Below are 17,982 nucleotides of genomic sequence, written 5' to 3' on the forward strand. Positions count from 1 at the left end.
GGGAGGAAGGGTCCTTTCTCTCTGTGGTGCAGGAGAGAACCTCTGTTTGTGTAGATGAAGAGCTATCCCATCTGAAAGACCCTCAGAAACTCCCTGCTAGTGTGGAAGATGCACATACAGGTACAGGGTCACAAGCCACAGGAGACCATGATCTCTAACTAGGGGAATTCTCCCCAAACTCTGAGAAGACAGCATTTGCTTTGGAAGGGGAACTCAGGTTCCCCTAGGTTCAGTGCCCTGGGGTCACCTCTGTCTTCCAGAAGGGTTTAGGCAAGAAGTGAGGGTGGGTATAGGTCTGGATGTTGGCTTCTTTACAAAGTGCATAGTAGAGCTAGTACCCAGTGTTTCTGTTTGCTTAGAGTCATTCCCACTCCATGTTCTTCTGAGACTTCAAATAGGAGCACAAACATGGGAATTTTCAGATGGGTTTTGCATTTTGTTCTCCTTTGTTACACCTCTGAAGAGAAGCTGCTGCTCTGGGTCCTCTAGGTCTTTTGCCTTGAGGAGTAGGGCATGGAGGAAGTAGGAAGATGGCTTATGTGAGATGAAGAAATGCAAGCTGTGTTAACCTTTCTTGGGGAGCAACTGATCTCCATGTTGCCCTGAGAGGCTCCATCTTTCCTTATGAAAATGCAATTGACCTTTCTGGATATTTATTTAGCCCCTCTGTTAACAGGAGCCTTAGAGGAAACTCCCCAGACTCTAGGAGGGGTTCTTCTCCTTGACTTTTTCCTTTCCCCCTTTCCTTCCTGGCAGAGCTACAGCTAAGACATGATGGCTGGGACTTTGTTCAGAGGTGCTGAATTTAGAGGCCAGTAACAGCCTGTTTGGTACTTCAGAAGGAGAAACTAGTTCTAGTTAGCAAGAATAATCAGTTAATATATGACATACCCAGATGGTGGAATTGGGATGAACTCTTTCCCTGCCCCACCATTTTCATCTTCACTCATAGGACAACCTCTCTTCTAGTTGCTTTTCACCACTGGTCCTTCCCTCTTCCATCTGTAACAGCAAGGACCCCAATATACACACGAGGGTGTGCTGTACAGGTTCTTAGATATGCTTTTCTAAAAGGAAAGGCAACTTCTGAGGGGTCAACAATCACTTTAATCAAGCACATGTATCATTCACTTAGTTCAGGGGAAAAAAGTCAGCAGCCTGAACTGAGAAAATACAAACAGAGAAATAAAGATCAACAGACAGGACTTTCAACTGTCTGACCATAAGCAATACATACATCACAGATCAAGAGACAGACACAACCGTCTGACAGTTATGTACATACATAGTTACCAGAGAGAGAAGCACTGACATCTGGGTTTTCAAAGGGGAGAGGTCCTTAGCTGCTGCCCAGAGTCTCATCTGGCCAAACAAACACTTCCAATGTGTAAGCCCCAAAATAAAGCCTCACCTCAGAGTATATACATACATACATACATATATACATATATATGCACTTTTCAGAGCCAGAGGGCATCAGGACCCTGGAGAATCAATGCCTCCTTAGAAATTAACAAAAGGTATAGGCCTTCCCACAAAACAAATCTCCCCTAATCAAAATTCCCTTAATGGGCAGGCTCATTAATGGATGGGGAAGATCTTTAATTCTCTTCAACATAATTAACCTCTTACACCATCAAAAGATCTCCTTTGTCCCAGGCAAGTAGAATTTATGGTACCTGTGCCAGGTGCAAAATACCCAGTTACGGTTTTGTTTCCTTGCCCCACTCTCATGGTGTTCAGCACATAGGTACTCAGCAAACCACAGCATTACTCACTTTCCTAGGGAAAATACAGGTTTTAGATCTGGAAAGACCCTTAGAGATCATTTGATCTAATCTCTTCATTTTCCTGATGAGGAAACAGAGAATCAGAGGATGAAGCAATATCTGACAAAGTGCTATATAAATAAGAATTATTGTTGTTATTATTGTTGTTGTTACAGAGCTCATTTCTCTCAGTATTCCTATGAGGTAGATAATCTGAGAAATTATTTCTGTTTAACGGATAAGGAAACAAAAGCTCAGAGAACTGGGCAGGTTGGTCCCAAATCACCCAGTTGGAAAGTCATAAAACTGAAATCTAGAATATAACTTCTTTGAGGTCAGGGATTATTTATCTTTATATGCCCAGAACCTGGCTTAATTAATTAACAAATTAATGCTTATTGACTGACTGATTGATTCTCACTACAAGTCCAGTCCTCTTTCAAATGATATTGCTTAATTGACCCAAGTGTAGAATGCAATAAAAACATTCCCTCTGTCCATATGTGAGACTACAGATATTCCTTTCCTAGAGTACTTTAGGAATAAGAAAGATTCCCAAATATTGTAGCAGCAGACTGACTTGGAGACCCAGGACTGGACTCAATGACCTCCAGAGGACATTCTGAGTAAGCTCCTAAACTCTTTTTTTTGGAGGCAATTGGGTTTAAGTGACTCACCCAGGATCACACAGAAGGCTCTATAATCTTATCCTGATCTAAAAACTGCAAGGAAATATACAAAGACTCACTTTCTTCTATGTGTTTTTTTTTTAAATTATCTCTGGTTTCCCCAAATCCTTTGCTAGTTGTGACAGGGGTCTGCTCCCAATTTTCTATTTCCCTTCCTCTGATTCTGGAAAAGTCATATGAAGGAGATGGGAGGTTTCAGCAGAGAAGACTTGGAACTTAAGAAAAGGACCAAAAAACACATATAAAGTGCCTACTGTGTGCAAGGCACTATTATTCCCCATGCTTTGAATGTTCTCCCTTCTTCTCTCACCACCTGGCATTCTTTAAGACTGTTCTAATCTCATCTCCTGAAGGAGAATTTTCCTGCCCACCCTCCCCTTCCTCTAATGCCTTTACTCTGAGGTTACCTTCCATTGACACTGTATAGCCTGTATTCGGAGCTTGGATTGATCTGATCAGCCACAGTCCAGCACACCATAACTTGACTCTAGCATAGTGATGTCATTTTGGTCCTCTTTGAGAACGAAGGATATCTTGCATGTACATAGTTATTTGCAAGTTGTCTCTTTTATGAGAACAGGGACCTTGTTTTTTAACTTTCTACATATCTCAGCACAGTACTTAGCATACATTAACTGCTTCATAAATGCTTGTTGACTGACTGACTAAGGGTTGGTGAAGATATAAAGAGGTCTAAGATGTGGTCTCTGTTTTCAAGGAGCTGCCAGGCTAGCTGAGGATGCCAGTCATATATACATAGACAGCTAGAACTTGACTTCCTAACGAGAGGACTTTGGGGAAGAAAGTATCATGGGAGGTAGGAGGCCACTCCTTTGTAGGGAGCTCAATGCTGGGTGAGGTAGGCACTGGCTTTCCTCCTGTTCCTCACCAGTCTCCCTCTTCCTTCTCCTCCCTCCTGTCTCCCAACAGCTTTCTCTTTTAAGCCAAATAACTTTGGTCTCTGGTTGCCATCAGCCTGTTATGTTCCAACTCAATCATTCTTTGAAATTTGGAGCTGTAGCTCAAACGCCCTTGCCCTGTAACAGGATTGTCACAGTCTCCACAGCAGCAGCTAAGTTGCTCATCACCTGCTGTTGTAATCTGCACCGTTAAGCCCACAGCTCGAGTCAGGAAGCTTAACTCGCTTTGCTGATTCCCACCCTCCCTTTCCCCAGCATCCAGAGCACATTTCAGGAGGAAAAGCTAATCCTCTCTCCCCCCAACTCCTCACACAAAGGCTTCCCAAATGAAATTCAAATGTGGAAGAAACCAATGGATTCAAGCAACATCCAAGAAGAGGCCGTGAGAAATGTGTTGCCCATGAATGGTAGAATGAAGAACAGAAAGGAGAATTTTATCTGGAAAACCAGAATAGTGGGATACTAGTGGGTCACTCGCTGTATGACCTTGGGCCACTGCACAGGGTACTCCATCTCCTCCATTTGTCAAGTGAGGAAGTTTGACAACCCAGTGAAAGATGAATATGTTTATCTGGTTTGGGGGGCTGGAGGAAGAAGGAGCTAGATAATCTAGAAGTCTCAATGGTTTGAACTCATAGGAGTTTAGAACTGGAAGAGCCATCTGAAGGCAACTAGTCCATGAGGAAACTGAGGCACAAAGAAGTTAAGTATATGATTACTTGCCCATCATGACACAGGTAGTAAGGAACAAATTCAGGAATTGAACCTAAGTTTTCTGACCCCAAATCCTACTCTCTTTCTACTTCCCATGCTACCTTTCACAAACCAACCAAGTGAAGTACATGCTACCTGGATCATGTATGTGAGTACATGATAGTGAGGAAAGGTATGATCTGGATGTATGCATGTTTTGTTGTTCAGTCATTTTTCAGTTATGTCCAACTTTTTATGACTCTATTTGGGGTTTTCTTGGCAAAGATGCTAGAAGAGTTTGCCATTTCCTTATGAAGTTCATTTTACAGATGAGGAAACTGAGGCAAACAGGGTTAAGTGCCAGGGTCACATATCTAGTAAGTGTCTGAGACCAGATCTGAACTCATGAAGATGAATCTTCCAGATTCCAAGGCCAGTGCTCTATCTACTGAACCACCTGACTGCCCCAACAAATGCTCATGATGCACTTACTACATTGCTAGGCACCATGCTAATTGCTGGGAGTACAAATACAACTAAAAAAGAAAAAAGAAAAGACAGTTCCTGCCCCCACAGAGCTTACATAAAAGGAAGATGAAGGGGGGAGGGGCGTGGTGTGATGGCAAGAAGACAAGGCTGGACTGAGTGCCTCCTTAAATAGAGATTCTGGGAGGAGCCATCCAGTCAAAGGGAGTGGATTCCTAGGCTGAAGAGATCTTTCATGATGAGGAATTTTCTAGGGGCAGAATGAAGGAGTCAGTCTACAGTGTGGTGAAAATTATAGGACTTCTTTGAGTGGTAGTGAGATGCCTGTTACCAGAAGTATTCATAGATGGATGGCCATCTACAAGGTTGCTATGGAAGGGATTTCTGCAAGGTGTAGAAGGTAGGAAGACTACCTGACCTTTAAGATCCCTTCCAACTCTGCCTTCTGAGGGGCTATCACTCTAGAGTTAAACCTTTGAAGCTCCGGCTCTTCATGTCATAGTGTTATAGATTTATAGCTGAACGTGTCATTAGGCATCATCTAGGTCAACCCCATATTTTGTGTATGAGAAAACTAAAGCCCAAGGAGGAAGTGACTTATCCAAGGTCACAAGCAGTAAATCATAGATCTGAGATTTGAACCTAGGTCTTTTTATTCCAAATCTAGCATTTTTCCCACTGTACTAGAGAACCTCCTAAGGGTGAGTAATGAATATTTCTTTTAATGGGGTCTGTTTTGAGACAAGGATGCTTTCCATTCAGATGAAACAATGGAAGATTCCATTCTTTTAGATGCCCAGCTCCAAAACCTCAGGCAACTCTACCACAAGCAACCAGGTGGTTGAAGGTTGGACAAGGTCAGAACTATGACATCATATGTGTAAACAGATGTACATACATACCCATACCCATACATATACGTATGCTTGTATACATATATACATATGTGTATCTGTGGATGTACATCTGCATATACACACACATACACACGGCATAAATCATTCAATCAAGTAACACTTATTAATCACTTCCTGTGTGTCAGGTACTATGCCAAGTGCTGAGCATAGAAAAAGAATTGGAAGAAAGTCTTTGCTCTCTAGGAGTTTATAGTCTAAAGGGGGAGACAACACTCAAACAAATCTACACAAGACAAACTATACAGAGGATAAATAGGCGATAATTAACAGAAGGAAGGCAACAGAATTAAGAGAGGCTGGAGAGTGTTTCCTGTATAAGGTGGGACTTTTGTTGGGACTTAAAGGAAGCCAGAGAAGACTGTGTATGTACATACACACACACACACACACACACACACACACATGTATGTCTATACACAAATACAGAAAACCTCCCCCAATCCTGCTTAATTCTAGTGCCTTCATCTATTCATACATGTGTGTATATATACATATATATGTACACACATGGATGTACACATGAATATATATTTGCACATAGCCCTATACATACACGTATGTTCTAGTGTGCTTGCACACCTAGGTGGGCATACAAGTACAGTTGCATCACAATACATGTACGTATGTTCATGCATGTCTATACATATTTGGTTTTATATATAATCTTTTACATGTATATGCATATACATGTGACTATCTTGCCATAGTGACATAGTACATGGGTCATAGTATTTTGACATAGTGTATATGAATATATATATATAAATATATGTGGGTGTGTAGGTGTAGTATACATTCTTGTTGTTTGTCCTTTGCTTTCACAGAGGATCGTGACATTAGGGGTGATGCCACAACATGGAAGTGAATTGGATTTAAGGAGAGAGGGCTGTGTAAGGTCATCAGCCTCACTTTCTCCTCTAGAGCCATTTGAGTCCAGTGGTCAGTTATAGATCAGGACTGGAGATGACCCAAATTGTGCATACAAACACACACATACACACATACATATAATACGCAGGGTTTAAAAATTGTGCCTTGTTTTTCAGCCCCCTGAAGGTTCTAAGTCTACATTGTCATGACAGCTTATCACAAAACAAATGAGAATCTGTGTGTATATGCTGGGGACAGGCTCTGTGTGATCAGAGGAGTCCCTGATCAACTTCACAAGCTTCCCCCAATCAACTTGATGAGCTTACTGGATATGAATTTTGTCTTTTCCTTGAGCCTTGTCTCCCTTGGACCTCCAGACCAGAGTTTATTTAGCAAGGAATTGGGCTGTGATAGGGCTTGGATGATTCTCCTTTTCTGGTGGCTTCAGAAGCTGGAATTCAATTAAATTCAACAAATATTTATTAAATACGTTGCTACATGCCAGTCTCTATGCTAAATATTGGGGGTACAAAAAGAGTCAAAAGATAGTTTCCACCCTCAAAGAGCTTACAATTTAAGCAGGCAAGAGACAATAAGCAAACAAATATATAACAAAAAAAATCTATATATAAGGTAAGTAGGGAATTCTTAAAAAGAGAAAAACTGCTTTTAAGAGAGAGTAATGAAGGTTTCCTGCAGAAGGTTGGATTTTAGTTGGAACTCAAAGGAAGCCGGAGAGGTCACAAGTCAGGAGAAGGAAGTGTTCCACACATGAGGGAGAGCTGGTGAAAATACCTAGAATTGAGAGATGTAGTGTTTTGTACATGGAAGGACAAAGGAGGCCGGTGTCACTGTATCTAAGAGTATGTGTCAGGGAGTACAGTGTAAGAAGGATAGAAAAGTAAAAGGGGGTTAGATTATGAAGGACTTTGAATGCCAAACAGCTAGTCGAGACATGAGGTGATGAGGGCCTGCTCTGGAGTGGTAACTGTGTCAGAGGAGAGAAGGAGTGTTTGAGAGATTTTGCAAAGGTGACATTGACAGCCCTTGTGTGAGGAATAGTGGTTTGCAGGAGAAACACATAACTGATGGCCTGTGCCTGCCCAGGTAATTCTTGGCTACCTTCCTGTTTCCTTTTCTGAGCGTAGGCCAGATGCTTGCAATCCTAAGACTGGACTTTTCTAACCTTGGAGGATTGCTTCCTGGGTAATCTTGAGTTCAAGAGCTCCTTTGTTTAAGATTTGGGGACTGGTCTACCAGAGGTAAATTTCCTTAACAGTAAGTTTCTCAAAAGGGAGAAAGATCTTCTTCTCCCCTTTGGAGTGGGCTGTTAAATATCAGTCCAGAGTAAATAGAGTTCTCATCACCTGAAGTGTCCCCGCATCCTCCTCACCCTTCCTCAACCAACCTCTGTATAAAAACTCAGGTAATTCAGCTACCCCATGCATGTATGGACATTTTCAGATATAGAAAGACACTTGGTAATTTAATGAAACATTTGAGAAGAAACAGCATCCCTAGAAAAACTAGCATTCTTGGATCCAGAGACCATTCCAGCAGTCAGAAAGGCAATGGGCATCCGCTTTATTAGATCCCATTATAAATGGATGATTTGCCATCTCCGAAGATAAATGGGAAACTTAATGCAGAGGTATCCTGTCTGGGGAAACCAGAGAGTTATGGATGTTAGCTTTGTAGCTTTATGAAAGCACTTTCTTATGGAAACTGAACTAGCTAAGATTAGATTGAATTAGTATGTACTGGTATGGTTTCTTTTCCCCCCATCCGTCTTAATTTTTTTTTTTAAAGAAGGGAAAAGATTTGCCTCCTGCATGAGCGTTTCATAAAAATGCAAATCTTGGGTTTGGGTTTGGTAATTAGCAAGGTTGCCGCCTGGTGCTAACGAAGCAGCAACACAGCTTGAGCTCTCCTCGGGCAGTAGGGCAGCATGGTGTCCTCAGCTGGTTGGCCCCAGAGGCAGTGTCTGCCCCCCTACCTTCCCCCATCCATCTCACTGTGGGATGCTCACCTGCTGCCATCCGTGGACAGCTGGGAACCCGGGAGGCCTTCACTCAGTCCCAGCAGCTGGAAAACTGTCCCCTACCCCTAGAGGGAGAGGGGATTCGCATCATAGTCAAAGCCTTCCTACTCCTGCATAAGAGTAGAACTTTTGGGTATGTCATCTTTGAGACAAAATTCCCTCAGTCTGCCTCACAACAACTTGAGAGGAGGAGGGTGTGACTTGGAGACAGAGCAGCAAAGGGAATGGTTATGTCCTTGGAAGCATCCTAAAGTGTGTTAAAAATCCAAGTCCAGACAAGAGGGATGCAGGGCACATGGCAGTGGGAACCAGTGGAACAGGCAGGGGGCTAGGAATCAGTGAACATAAACGCATTTTACCCATACCAAAACCAAACGACAACAGCACTAATGAGCAGAAAATGAATTATTTTAGTGAGCGGTAGGGTTTAGGGTTACCCTAACCCTAACCCTAAACCCTAACTCTAAATGCACTGGGCTTATCAGTCAAGCAGTTCAAATACTAGCCAGGTGATAATTCTGGCTCTTTTATCAGTTCGACCTTGGGTATAGTCACTTCAAACACTCCAGGTCTCAATTTCTCTCTCTGTAAAACAGGGAGAGCAGAATACTTCCTCCTTACCTGTATAGGACTATTGTCAGGGTCAACTGTAATTGGGGATTTAAAAGGGCTTTGAAAAGCCAGAAGCACCATATAAACATCAGGTGACAAATTGTTGATGTTAAAATTCTGACCCAAACCAAAGTGGCTTTTTCAAGTCAGAGGCTCAGATACCAAATTTTAAATAGAAAAGAGAAAGCATTATTATGCACATGTAGGAGAGGCCAAATCAAGTCCTGAAGCACAACAAAAGACAAAGGGTGGTTATGAGATTGTTAGCCAATAATGTGGACGTTAGTCCTATTTCTGGTTCCCAGTGCAGAATTGTAGAATCGAGTGATGCTTTTGCTGGCAGGGACTTTAGAGATCATATGATGTCCTGTTTTATGTCATAACTTTTTGGTGGGTAAATATCTTGTCTCCTTATCAGACTGTAAATCAATTAATCAATAAGCAAGGAGGTGAGGAGGATTTAGAGGGAAAGATAATGAATTCTGTTTGGACATATTAAGTTTAAGATGTATACTGGACATTCAGATCAAGATATCTGAAAGGCAGTTAGGGATGCAAGATTATATTTGTCAGAGAGATTGGGGCAGGAACAGTAGATCTGAGAATAGAGGTGGTAATTAAATCTGTGGGAGTTGACATGATTGGTGAATGAGACCGTGCTTTTTAATTGCTTTTTAACTTGAGAAACCTCTCTGAATCTGTTTACTGTTGCTCAATCATGTCTGACTCTTGGTGACCCCATTTGGGGTTTTCTTGGCAAAGACACTGGAGTGATTTACCGTTTCCTTCTCCAGTTTATTCGATAGATGGGGAAACTGAGGCAAACAGGATTAAGTGATTTGCCCAAGGTCACATAGGAAGTAAGTGTCTGAGGCCAGATTTGAACTCAGGAAGATGAGTCTTTCTGACTCCCAGCCTGGCACTCTATCCATTGAGACACCTAACTTCTAGTCTCACCTTACATTATCTATAAAACGGGGACAAATACTGAGAGAATCTGTCTCCAACATAGTTGTTTCAGAGGCTCAAATGAGGTAATGTATATTAAGAGCATTACGAACTTTAAAAGCATATATGTTACACCACCACCATCACTGTCATTGACCTTCCAAGTACAATGCTTTGTGCATAGCAGTGCTCCCTAAATTTTCGTTAAATTTAGTTCATTCTTCCCATTTTCAAATAGGAACTGAGATCCTGATAGTTAAAAGTATTTTTCACAAGAAGTTAGAGGAAGATCTGTAACTAGGCAGGAGACTGAAAGCAGCAGTAAAGATGATTTTCTGGAAAACATAATGGGGTTCTAATATCTTTGCACCTCCAGGAATCTGATAGGAAGGAAGAAGTAAATGAGCTGCTGAGGGGTTGCTGTGTGGGGGGTAGGGAATGGAGGCTCGGGATTCAGGTGTTCTGAGAGTTTAACAAGGGTAGAGTAAAAGTTCAGGGTTAAAAAGAGAGGGTTGGGTGGATTTACACTGGGATTCTTGAGGTGGGACAGCTGCCCACCATAGAAATTGGGTGCTCTCAGCCTGGAGGCCAAGTTCTGTGGAACTCGTTTATAGACATAGCGAAAAAATAAAATAAAAACAGCTTTTGGCTCATTGCAATGGTTTCAGCCTCCAGGGGTGCAGTCAACACAGAAGTGGAATTTGAATGGAGCAGCTGAGTATTGGGTCTGGGGATGTCAACGGCCAGGAGCCATGCGTCTCTGGTGGAGTCATTTAAAATTTAAAACCTCAGATTAAACAGATTCCTTTTTATGATGATAAGCATAGAGTTGGTCTTGGTCCCCGGACACCCCCACCGCTGCTCACAGCTCTGCAGAATGCAAGGACAGAGGCACTGCTACTGCTGTCACCAAACGTCTGTGGGTCCAGGCGTGGATGTTGCATTTTCTCCCCTGACCCTAGGGCCCTTTCACTGGGGCCTCGGGGGCTGTGCTCACCCTGTGCTGGGGCGTGGGACAGGACCAGTTGGACTTCATTACCAGGCCCTGCCAGATGAGGAGCGAATATGTTAGCAGGGGGTTTCTCCTTGAGCATTAGGAACTTCTTTTTTGAACCAATTAGCTTCTGGTTCCTCTTCTGCATTCTCGCCCCCCCTTTTCTCCATGCGCTAGACTAGAGATGGGGGATGCAGAGGGTAGGATGAAATGGGCACACCCTACCTGAGGTTACTGCTTAGAATATGGAATCACCTGGAAGGAACCCTAGAGTCCACCCACTTCATTTCACAAATGAGGAAACTGAGACTGAGAGAGGTTAATTCACTTGCACATCCAGCTAGTTAGTAGCTGAAGCAGGATTTGAATTTTTTTTGAAGGTAATGGGGTTAAGTGACTCACCCAGGGTCACACTGTTAGTAAGTGTCTGAGGTCAAATTTGAACTCAGGTCCTCCTCACTCCAGAGTTGGTGCTCTATCCACTGCGCCACCTAGCTGCCCCTAGACTTGTATCTTTTTCCCTCAAGTTCAGCTGTCCACTACTGCACACTGGCTCTTCTCCCAAGACCACAGTGTTCAGGGATAGCTGGATTTGTGTCTAGGTTCTCGTCCCAAACAATTCTAAGGCAGGGTTCGGTGATCGGTGTAATCAATGACCTGATGGCAAGGTGGCTTCTGCTGAGGTGAGGTTGGGTTTTAGGCAATAACCCCATTTGACTGAAACCAGAGCGGTCCGAATACAAACACGGTCGCTTTGTCATTGTTAATCCTTATTTGGGTAAGGGAATGAGGACAAAAAAAGCAAAGACAAATTGGCGCCTGGTGAGCCTGAGGACTGACAGAAATGTGAGCCTGCTTAAAAACCTGGCGATGGGGAAAAGATTAAAAAGAGGGATCTAGGGGAGGGACTGGAGGGGACTGGAGCTGGCTGCAGGGAGAGAAATTGAGGAGGTTTTGGCTGTGGAACATAGAGGGAGAAAACAACCGGCTTAGGGTTCAGTGGACTTCAGAGACTGCTGTTTTAACCTGCAGTTGAGGTTATGCCTAGATTCCGGTCAAAAGGGACCTAGCAGGCCCAAGAACTGGGTCCAGCGGTAGGAAGTGGTAGCATGACCAGCTTGGATGTGAATAAAAAACAGGCACCGCAGGAAGATGTTGGGCATTATGGAGCAAGAGTTTATGTTTCAGTTGGATACCTATAATTTGTGTATTGGGATCAGTACAGAACTTCTACCCCCGAGTGTCCTCCACAGTGTAAATCCCAAACAGCTTCATGATTGACTTGCTGAAGAGCCACCACTGAGAAAATAGAGGACTGCACAAGACTTGGGGCTAGGTTGGGGTTCCAGTCCAGAGAGCCCTATAATTCCTCTAGGAAGTTATAACAGAAGGAGAGGCTTGGTTGAGTTCTAGTCCCAGTTTTGCCACTAACTAGGTATGAAAATTGACTTGAATACATTATACCTGTATCCTTGGGCCTCAGTTTCCCTATCTGTAGAATGAAAAATGAGCAGTTGTGTTTAATAATAGTATTAATAATGAATATTAATATTAATAATGAATATTTGTATAGTGCTTACTATGTGTCAGGCACCATGTTAAGTGCTACAAATATTATCTCATCTGATTTTCACAACAACCCTGGGATGCAGGCTCTGTTATAATCCTTATTTGGCAGATGAGGAAGCTGAGGCCAGCAGAGGTTCAATGACTTGCTGAGGGTCACACAGCTAGTAAATATCTGAAGCTGGGTTATGGACTCACATCTCTCTGACTCTAGGCACCACTCAAATTAAGCATTTTATGATTCTGTGTTTTAATTGTTATTCTTAAACTAAATTCCCTCAGCTAAGGAATTTTTAGGAGTCTTTTTGCTTATCTCATCCAAATATTCTTAATTCAACTACCCCCTCCCTCTGTATTTGATGTTATTTTTAAACAGAGAGAACTCACATTTGACTAGGCTTTTGTGGTTATAAAGAATTTAAAACATATCATCCCACTTAATCCTTCCCAACAGCCCTATGAGGTACCTAGTGCCATTGTGATTCTCAGACTAGAAATAAAGAAACTGAGGTTCAGAGTTCTACCCTAGCCGGTAGAAAAGATGAGATTTTAATCGATGTTTTCTGCCTTGAACTGCTCTTCCTACTGTGCCACGTTATTGATATATGGCTCTTTTAAATTTTTATTTATTTCTGTTTTGATGGGAGGTAGTATGGAGGGAGTTGGGTATTCTGACTGACCTGCAATTTCATTTGTGAAGGGAAATTCCAGTGTGGAAACTCTCTCCACATCTTACTGAGTCTGGTTACTTAGAATGCTGGCACATGGCCTTGAGGGAAGAGAGAAGCTGAGTGACGTGCCCATGGTTGCACAATTTAGAAATGCCAGGAATTAAGACCTTTCTGCCTCAAAGGCCTTTCTCCATCATGCTGTGTTATGTCTTAGGAGGCTCATGGATGTTCTTAAATCACTCTCTGTCTTTCAGCTTCTCTTCCCAACTAGGCTGTAAACTTCCTTAGGAATACAGACTGTGTTGTCATTTGTTTCCTTTTTAGCATACATGCCTAATACAATACTGTCAAATAGAAAGACTTTTGTTTTAGGTGAAAATGAGATACCTAGGGTTTCTCTGTGATCTCTGGTATGTGGGTGATGGAATAGAATAATCCCACATAGAAGCATAGGTACCTGTTATTTTCCTTGGCAGCTGTGCCCAGGAATAACTCATTTTATGATATAGGTGCCAGCAAGGAGAACCCTACTATTGTCTTTCCTCGTGACCTGCTCTGGGATGGAGGAGCAGTTTCAAAGCAGAAAATCAGTTAAAGATCCCTAACTGGGGTACATACCACCACTGGAGATTTCTAAGACATTAAAGGGGAAAAGTGAACCAGTGCCATTTAGGATTGGAGAGCCTGGGGTGGTACCATACCAAGAGCAGTCAGATTACCTTCTACGCCAGTCCATCTGCTCCCCATGAATGTTGCTTCACAGGGTTTAGAGGAAGAGAATAAACTTTTATACAGCACCAACTATGTGCCAGGCCTTGTGCCAATCACTGTTAAGTCCTGAAACAAATCAGTCAGTCATGAGTTGAGGAATAAAGTATCTTTAATTGAGATAACAGGGTAGCAAACCTACCACCTGGGGGATGTCCCATGAGAGCACAGTGGATTTCCCAAATCAGAGACCCATGAAAAGGATCTTTATACTTTTAGGAGGGAAGGGGGAGGAGGTAGGATGAGGTAACAAGTCCTGGTCATGAGGTCCTAGCTGCCCTAAGCAATCAGGACAAGGAAAAACCACTTCATTCTGAATGTTTTGCCCTTCATGCCGTGAATCCCAACAGAAGGGGGCAAGGACATTAGAAGCAGAGACCCAATTTAAGCTGGGTTCCTTTCCAAAGTAATATCTGGGGGGAGGCACATTAGGGGGACTTAGGGTGTGGTTCAGCTCAGCCTAATGGACAGTCAATATTTTAAGAGTAGGGATGCAAAGACATTACTAAAATTCTGACATTACTAGGATCATTAAGGGAGTGGCATTTAGGGTTACATGTTATTAATAATTTTTGTCATGTCAACAATTATATATTTTTAAAAAATAATTAATTTTTAGCTTTCAGCATTCACTTCTATAAGATTTTGAGTTCTAAATTTTCTCCTCCTCCCTTCCCTGCCCCTCCCCAAGATAGCATGCAAGCTGATGTAGGTTCTGCATATGCATTCATATTAAACATATTTTCACGTTAGTCACTGTCAACAATGATATTAACAATTTTCTGTCAACAGTTTACAAATATAACCTGATTTGATCCTCATGACAACCCTGAAAGGTAGATATTGTTATTATCTCCATTTTACCTTTGAGGAAACTGAGGCAAACCGAGGAGAAGTGACTTTAGGGGAGTCCTGCTGTCTACTGACATCTTAAGGTAGAACCTTAATTCCCTAGTGCTCATTAACCTCATTAACCTCCATCCTGAGGGAGGAGAATCTGTCCTGTTATTACTGCCGCCTGTTTGTTTGAGAGAAGATTCCTTCTCTCACTTGCCTTTCTGTCCCTCCCACCCCTTCAAGATGGCTGGGCCATTTTAATTAAGTTATGTAAATTGTTTGTCCACTTAGCAGCTCATAATGAGGCATCTCAGGGCCACCTAGGGGCACATACATTAATACACATGTGTCCGCCTGTAGGAACATTGACAAAGGAGGACATGCAGAGAAGACACTGAATGGAGGTCAGCCAGCTAACACAGAATTGTCTTGCTGGAAGAATTTGTGGGATCCTGATGTTGACCTTCATTCTATCCTGTGGTAGACCATTCACTGTGAGACAGTGTGATTTAATGAAAAGAATGCCGCATTTGAAGTCGGATGATGACTTGGGTTCGAATGTTGGTTCTGTGTTATTCAGTGTGTTAAACTCTGTACCCCAGTTTCCCCTTCTGTAAAATGAAGGGGTTTGCTAAATGACCTTCTATCTCTAAATCTATGACTTTGTCATTCTCAAGTCTCCATCTCTCCTCATTCCACTGTTGCCCACAGGCAGTTCAAATGTTACTACCCCTCTTTTCTCTTTCCTCCCTGTCTTCATCTATTCTCCACTGGGTGGCACTCCACATTATTGGATTGGGAGACTTCTGGGGTTTTTATTAGCAATGGAGGGAGTTTATCTTGGGGGGTGGGAGGTAGCTAGGACCAGAAGAAACTGGTTAGGATGAGAGTGAGATGGGATGAGAGGCAATGTCTATTCTGTGTATAATGAGAGAAAACAAAACCAACCAAGGCAATGGAGTGGAGAGTTCAGGGCCCCATCACTCCTTGCCTAGACTATTGAAATACTTCTTAAATCATCTTCTGTTGTCAACTCTGCCCTCCTCCAATCCATACTCCCGTCAGGCAGCTAGCAAAGTGAAATTCCTTGTTGTTTTTGTTTTAAAGAGGCTATTCTTTGCTTCATTTCTTATAAAGCCTTAATCACTGAATATATGCTTCCTCAGCCAAACTGAAACCTGATAAAGACCCTAGCTTGAAAAGTCCAAGGTCTCCCACTGCATTCTGGGCCATCTCCAGTTGTCCTGACCCATATCTGGTCACCAGACCCAGATCCTCTGGAGGTGAAAGTGAGGCTGGTGACTTTGCACAGTCTTGCCTCACTTAAATCCAATTCATTTGAATGTCATGGCATCACCTCCCTGGGGTCATGGTTTTCTTCAAGAATGAAGGACAGACAGCAAAGTAATATTCCTAAAGCACAAGTCCTCGAAGACTCATCTTCTTGAGTTCAAATCCTGCCTTAGACATTTACTAACTGTGGAATCCTGGGCAAGTCATTTAACTGTGTTTGACTCAGTTTCTTTATCTGTAAAATGAGCTGGAGAAGGAAATGGCAAACCATTCTAGCATATGAATGAAAAACAACTGAACAACAGCTACCCTTATTATTATATATTAATTTTGTATTTACTTCTCAGTGTACTTGCAGTTTCTTCCAGTGGAATATAAGCTTCATTTTGTCTTTCCAAGCCCAGCACTTAACAGAGCTATTAAGCACTTGAGGTAGAATTTGAACCCAGGTCATCTATGCCACACTGCCTCTTCTATGGAAGGAGCTTAACAAGTACTGCTTGAATGGAATTGAATTGCATTACTACAGCACTTTGCTACCAAGGTCTGTCTTTGGGTAGGGTTGGTGGTTAGACTCCTCTGTCCCTTCTCTCCCCAACTTCACTGCTTTCTACCTAACCCCAGGCCCTGTCAGCTGTGAGAGAAATGGGAATAAGGCACATTTTTAGACAATGTGTTATTATTTTAAAAAAAGTTAAACATAAAAAACAGCAATACAATCAACTAAACTTGCTTAGTAACTATTAATATTTAAATTAATTAGTTTCAGCACATAAAGTATCCTAACAACACGTTTGTTTTTTTTTTCACTCATTCCCTCTGAATTCTCATCAGGATTCTTTGTCTATTTATCCCCACCTATTTTTTCTTTCAGGTGGACTTCATCGGGATGTACTGCATTTTTCTGGTTCTGTTTTTTGGGGGACTATATTATTTCATAAACATCTTTTAAAATTTCTTTAAATTCCTAAGACTTGTCACACTTAATAGCATTATATGATATTTCTTTTCATTACTGTGCCACAGTTTATTTACTGTTCAGGGGTCACATTTTTAAGCTGGTAAATAATTCAGATCAATGTCATAGGCGTGACCCAGGCGGACCAGCACATCAGGCCAGAGTTTTGTGCCCAACTGTGGACAGTGAAATGAGAGATACAGCCCTTGAAGGGGCCAGGGTCTCCCAGTGCATCCTGGGTCATCTCCAGTCATCCTGATGAATCTCTGGTCACTGGATTCAGATGGCTCTGGAGAAGAAGTGGGGCTGGTGACCTTCACAGCCCTCCCTCACTCAAAACAAAGTCAAGTGCAAGTCATGTCATCATTTCTCTGATGGCATGGTCTTCTTAGGCAACAAAGGATGAACACAACAACAACAACAGCAAAGTGGTACTCCTGAGTTCTTCTGTTCAGATTTAGCATTAGCTTTCAATGACTTTGAACAGAAGGCTTCTCCTAGGCTGGCTGGGGTTCGTGTGTACAGGTTCAAGCTTATGCAGAAGGGAGTCTTTGTTGTTTCATTGGATTTTGGACCTAGAACTGGAAGTAAACTCAGAAGCCATCACTTTTCAGATAAGGAAACAGAGAGCCAAAGAAGTTAAACCATTTACCCAAGGTTACAAAATAGCGAGGGGCATAATAAAGTGGCTCAGTGGATAGAGTCCAAGCCCCTGGACTCATCTTCCTGAATTCAAATCTGGCCTCAGATGCTTACTAGCTGTATGACCCTGGGCAAGTCACTTAACTTTATTTGCCTCAGTTATCTCATCTGTAAAATGAGCTGGAGAAGGAAATGGCAAAGTACTCCAGTATCTGCCAAGAAAACCCCAAATGGGATCTGGAAGAGTCAGACACTAACGGAGCAACAACATAATGGGAGCATCAGAGGCAGAACTCAGGTCCTCTAAC

This window comes from Notamacropus eugenii, chromosome 5, assembly GCF_028372415.1.
Source record: "Notamacropus eugenii isolate mMacEug1 chromosome 5, mMacEug1.pri_v2, whole genome shotgun sequence".
Taxonomy (NCBI): Eukaryota; Metazoa; Chordata; class Mammalia; order Diprotodontia; family Macropodidae; genus Notamacropus; species Notamacropus eugenii.